The sequence below is a fragment of the Gallus gallus genome, chromosome Z (assembly GCF_016699485.2).
Source record: "Gallus gallus isolate bGalGal1 chromosome Z, bGalGal1.mat.broiler.GRCg7b, whole genome shotgun sequence".
Taxonomy (NCBI): domain Eukaryota; kingdom Metazoa; phylum Chordata; class Aves; order Galliformes; family Phasianidae; genus Gallus; species Gallus gallus.
In genome coordinates this window covers 82,773,629-82,779,776 of record NC_052572.1, presented here as the reverse complement: position 1 = coordinate 82,779,776, position 6,148 = coordinate 82,773,629, and the positions used below count along the sequence as shown (strand labels likewise).

Below are 6,148 nucleotides of genomic sequence, written 5' to 3'. Positions count from 1 at the left end.
TTGCAGTAACCTTAACAAGTAATTGTAACTATCAACATAATTTTACATGACCACTTATTTAAGGTTTGATTACCTAGCTGCAGTGAACGTCCTCAAGACAACCTTAATATACCTGTAATTTTTGGCAGGATAGTTTTTTCAATCACTGTAAGCAAAACTTCTTCATCAGGATCATCATCTCTTTTTGATTCAGACGGCTTTTTGGCATCGCTGAATCCTTCTACAGCTCTGAACCAGGGCATCTCTTTCAGGTCTGTAGAATTCTGCTGAAAGATCATTCCCGTTAGTTGTTCAGCTGTCAGGATTGAGAGAAAAAGCTCCATGCAAAAATATATCTAATGAGACCAAAAGATTCTCATTTAACAATTTCACATGGATTCTAATCACGGAATGGACCAAAGCAGCAAGCTAAAACTGAATGTAAAGCTAGATTTCAGAGGGTAGGGTTGTCAAGATGTCAGCAAAAAGCCCCACATTAATAAAGATGCAAGAGATTCATATGCAAGCAACCTGACAAGAGGAAAAGATGTCCTCCTTCCAGTTAACAACACTTATCTCAAGCTCTGGAATGCCTCTATAACCCACGGCAAAGCTCCTGTACAGAAGTCTTCCCTGCAAGCAGCATGCCCCCGTCCTGTCATACTTTGAGATGCCAGAAATAGCCACAGGTCTTGCCAGTTAACAAAGGTGAGTACATCAGAGTAGACAAGTTTGCAAAGACAGTACAGACCAGAAACGTAGCGGAGCACCGCCTACCCAGAAGCCCAGAGGATATCAGAACACACAAACACACACACAGAATTTTTCACAAAAATAAAGTCTGGTGATGCACCTACCTCAAGGGGACTCCAATTTATTAACTGAACTCTGACTAATGGATTTAAAAGCTTAGGCAGGCAAAAACCGATGTAAGCATCGCAGTATGGGTCGGGAAACTTCTCTTTCCGCTCCTGGAATTTCAACAGGATTTCTCTGATGTCACAACAATCTGCACGGACATCTTCAAACATTTTCTTACTCTCTTCTAGAACGTTATCTATGGATAATATTCAATAGGAATGAGAAGAAACAATCACAGAATTTATTGAGGCATAAGCTGAACAGTTCATGCACCTACAGAACAGAAGAAATATCTTTATGATAACAGCATTTGTGCTTCATCTTTCACACCTCTTACACTGAAATGGGTTTTAAAACCAGCACTCTGGCAAAGCCTTTTTCAGGAAAAAAGAGATACAGAAGACCACAAAAAGACTTCTGCGGTTTCGAACAACTGCACAGATTTAAATACCCATTACATTTCATATTTTGTATGTCTCTTAAAAGCTCAGACAGGAAAATCCTTCTTCTGTTATTCAGCAAATACGCATCGTGCCTCTCCCAGCTCCTCGTGACCTGCTCACTAAGGCAGTTCAAATCTCAATTTGAAATACATTCCAACTTTGGACAAAAAACTGATTAAACTAAAGAAGCCTACAATCTTACCTATTCTTCCTAAGGCATTGGTCAGAATTGTTTAAATGCATCAATTCTATGCTGTAGGAAATAAACGATATACCATTCAAAAGGAGTATTTCTTCACTCTCCCTTGAAAATCCTTCTCAATACGGGAGGAATTTTGCTCTCATATCCTGACCAACCTTTGCTCTTCTGGAATTCAGTCACCTCTGTCAGAGCCAGTTCTTCATCACTCGGCATGCCTTCGTGGTGACCAGCTGTTTGTGAACGCTCTCTCAGCTGCCGCCTGCAAGTCCTGCATTCTGTAATGAACTCAGGTGAGTTATTCACCATGTACATACGTAAAAGAAAGCTCAGTGATATACTAAGAACACCCGGTGAGAGCAATAGCCTAAGGAAACACAGTGAGGAAGCAGAAGTAAGTATGCGACCCTAGAGACACAGACTGTAACAGTAAGGTACTTTGTGAGCTGCCAAAGGACATTAAAAGCATCTCTAGCGACCTTCACTTCACCACATTCATACTAGGAACTCCCCCCACCTGAAACACCAAACATCTAACATGGTACTCCATACTATCCCTGCCAGAGGTAGTCTGTAAGAAACTACTGCGCTCTCAACAGTCCATCATCTCAGTTCTATGTAGCTTATGCAACAACTTGCATAGAAACTGTGACTGCATCCAAGTCTCACTGGGGCTAAAAAACGTTAGTCCTGGCACCACATACCATAAGAGCATGCAAAATCAACAAGAAAATTATATTTATATGTATTATTTGCATAGCATACCTCTTGTATGTAATTATTGACATTACTTAACGTTAAAGGTTAACAGTTTGCTTCAAGCAAAGTTTTATTACGTCGTTTTTCAACCAGTAAAACTCTTAAGTCCTTACCTGTGCCTAAACAGTGATGAGTCAAGGCACCAATGCAACTGGAACGGTTTCAGAGCTCCCAGTAACTTAAGGTCAGCAGCAGACCCCGACGTTCAAAATGTAGCACCTGGCCTACGCTGATAACAGAGGGTAGGTTAGATGTAGGTCAGATTCCAATCAGCACGAAGAAAACCCCCCATTAACAAACAGATGGTTTCCATATACCTTGAGCTTTGGAAAGGAAAGGCATTTTTACACATGTGTGTATCATCTCGCTTAGTAACCGCACAGATTTACCTTCACCCCTGTGTAAGTAACAGGAAGCAGATGCACACTTACTACAGTTAGATGTAATGATACGTACCTTCAATGCTCACACGTTTTCAGAAGCTTCATCTTTTCATCACTTTCCAGTCCATCATTACTTGGTTTGCCATTCCCAGCTACCAGAAGACAGGAACAAGACAAAGAGGTGAATGCAGAACACTGATTCTGCTTCTGCTCTTCATTTGGAAACTAACCAAAGTAAATAAAACCTCCTGATGAAAAATTCACAGTGTCCAGCGTAAAGCACAGTCAGTATTATCAGTGAACTGTAGGACAGCTGTGGCTGCTCCCTCGTGCAGGGGGATTGCCAGGTCACAGCCTGAACCGGGAGGTGAGCACCTGTGTGAGCAGAGGGAGGGACCCCAGATCCACCCTTCCTCTCTGCCCTTCCTGGTGACGCTTCCAGCTGTGCTTCCCAGAGTGCACACACACTCAGAGTCTGCATGCTTTGCACCCACCCCACCTGCACACCAGTTAGAACCAGAAAGGGCTACATTCCCAGACTCACTCTTCTCAAGCTGCTGCCAGTTATCAGTCAATCCTTCCTTGTCCTCCTGTTCTACAGTGCCTGCGTCCCAAACAAAGGCTCCACATCACCTTCGTTTGCTTTACACCTTGTAACAAGTGATGGAATACCAGCTCACCGCTTCCCAGTCCTGGATGGAAACGGACAGTGCCTACCACACTCTGTTCCCAGCAATGGAAAAGGCAAACTGAGCCTGCATGTTAAGTTCCAGCTTCCAAACTTTACACATTATTGCATTTAGATTTCAACAGTCAGCTCCCTACCGTCTCCTGTTATTTGTGTCCCCTTGTATGTATGTCCCAAATTACCCCTACTGATTCTTCAGTTCAACAGAGAAGTAGAAGCCAGAAGCATTTTCTGCTTGGGCTGTTCATCTGTATCAGCGTCAGCTGGCTTCAGTGCACACAAGACACAAAACCGGCTGCCCCTACTGACATACTGCAGCATAAGAAAACACAGCATTTCCATCAAATACAACCAGCAACAAAACAGTTGTTCTCTATGTAAGTTCGCTATGTATCTTTTCATGCCCCTGTAGAATTTGTAATTCATAGCAGCACCTGAAGGCTTCTCTCATTCCTGGGCAGTTATCTTTGAACTGTCAATGCTCTCCACGTGTTTTTCATACTCCCTCTGGTGGGCACGGGGCACATCCTGCAATGATGCCATCCTAAAAAAGAACACACTCAGACAATCAAAACCACGACAAGTCAACAGTTAACACACTTCTGAACATCTTCTGCTTAAAACAAAGCACAAAATCCTTGCTAATAGCAGCACCTGCATCGGAGCAAAGAAGAACTGCAAGACTTACCCATACCAACATTTACAGAAGCACTGTGTGTGGACAAGATCCATGCTTTGGAAAACATCACGGGACGAGGCGGTGCGGGTCAACGTCGATCCGCTCGGAGTCGTCGTTTCCGCGGTCTCTGGCGCCCCCGCGTGGCCGATCGGCGGAATGGCGGCCGCGTACGTTCGGTGCCGCCGTGGAAATAGATGAGGGGCAGCCTGGTTTAGGAGGAGGAGATCGCTGAGCCGGCGGTCCGAGAACCGGCAGCTCGCCCGCACGCGTACCGCTTAGGCGCAACAGTTGCTGGTTTGGAGTCGTCGGACGCATGCTCGATACGACCTGGAGGACTAATCACAATAGAGAGCGGCGGATGAGCTGCACAGAGCGGTTACGAAGCCACTTCCGCATTCCTACGCGCACGCGTTGTGCCGCCTGCAGGACTGAGCAGCGGACAGCGGCAGTTCCGCGCATTGGCCACGAGGTGGCGGCAGAGACCGCGGAAAGAACTTGGACGGGATCGATGCGGCCCGCGGCGCAATCGCTGGCGGTCAGTGCTCTGTCGGGATGACGGGGGAAGAACACGGAATGAGAAGTGGGGGGCGGTGGGGGTGAAGACGAAGAAAACAGAGGGAAACTCCTCCAAACTCAGGAAAGCCGTGCTAAGAGCCTTACAAAAAGAAAATAATAATAATAATAATAATAATAAAAAGTTTAAAAATATTACTTTTTGCCAGCATCTGTTGCACTGTTTTTAAATATTCACATACCCAAATTTAACTGCCCAGTACACAAATAAACACCCAGTACAGAATCTGGCACTCCATGGTCCTCCCAGAGCTTGTTACTGCTTTTTAGGCTGCTCTACAGGTATTCTGTCCTATCCCCTTCATTCCCGTGTGTCTTGCCCCCTTCCTTCACCCCGTGCCTTCCCCATTCCTTTTCCAGGCTTTCCCTTTCCTTTCCCCGCTTCCTTCCCCACGCCTTCCCCCTGCAACAGCCCCATGTTCTGCTGCTGTTCTCAGCTGACAATCCTTACACCACACTTTTCAAACACATCGGATCAGACTGCATACTGGCACTGATTCTAAAACAACAACAACAACAAATACATACAGTATTATGCGTGGATAACAAACTCCTACCTGCTTGAAGACCAATAGCAGCTCCTCATCCTGCAGTAACTCCTGCACACGGCCAGGTCTCCGTGCAGGGATTTGGCATCCGCAGTGGCTTCGCAACATTGGATTTGAGTCTTTGACTTCCACCTCAATCTGCTCGACTGCAAACTGCCAGAAAGGAGGAAGAAGGAACGTGCCAGCAGTGGATGCGATCGGCAGAGCCAGCAGGGCATCCCCTGCTTCAAAGGGCACTCTGCCTTTCATCCCCACCGTGGGGCAGCCACTCTCCTGCTTTGCCTCTCCCCAGGGCCTGCAGGGTTTGTTCCATTGCATGCTGTACCCGCATGGCCAGCACGTGCTACGGAGCCCAAGTGGAACACCTGTTGCAGAACAAGCCTTCGCAAGAACAAGACCTACAACCCACAGGAGCTCCCTCTACGAAACAAAACACTTGTGGCTACAGCCACAACTACAAGCTGTCTCAAAACTGTCAGGATACTTTGTTCCATCCCAGGATCCTTCTTCACTTGCAGGCCTTTAGGTCACCATCGCAGTCAAGATTAAAATTTAGGCTACATCCCAGCCACTCAGGCCTCCCGCTGCCATTCGCTTCTATGCTCGAGGGCCCCAGAAAAAGGCCCTGGGCCTTCACAAGTGAAGCAATGCAACCTGACAGGACGGCTCTCTTGCGGAGCAGCAGTGCTTCAGGATTTGATATTCACAAAGGAACTGCAACACCTGAGCAACACAGAGGAAGGCAGCAGGAATAAAAGGGCAAAGCAAGGCAAAACCTCGGGGAAAGAAAGGGAAAGGTGAGAGGAAAATATCACACAGCCTGCAAGGTGCCCTAAAGAGCCATAACAAAGTCTGGCAGCACTGCAAGGCTGTGCAATGGGAAAGATTTGTATATTTACACAGTCCTTACCTGTTCAGGCAACCACTCACCTAGGCTGGGTTCTGGGGAATTATGGGACATGCAGCTTTCCAATCCTGAGCAGCTTATGGACAAGCAAGGAGAAGGACAAAAAGGATGGCAGAGCACCAGAAAACA

At 46.4% G+C, this 6,148-nt stretch overlaps 1 long non-coding RNA gene across 2 annotated transcripts; it reads right to left on the bottom strand.

Annotated features, from left to right (window-relative positions):
* Positions 1 to 205: 205 nt before the first annotated feature.
* On the bottom strand, positions 206 to 1,701 carry LOC121108439. Of its 2 annotated transcripts, none has more exons than XR_005842950.1 (3): positions 1,641 to 1,701; positions 837 to 1,036; positions 206 to 263 (listed from the first exon to the last, which is right to left on the bottom strand). It is a non-coding gene; the product is annotated as an uncharacterized LOC121108439 (long non-coding RNA). The 2 variants fall into 2 exon arrangements; XR_005842951.1 differs by lacking the exon at positions 1,641 to 1,701 and adding an exon at positions 1,559 to 1,617.
* Positions 1,702 to 6,148: the final 4,447 nt, after the last annotated feature.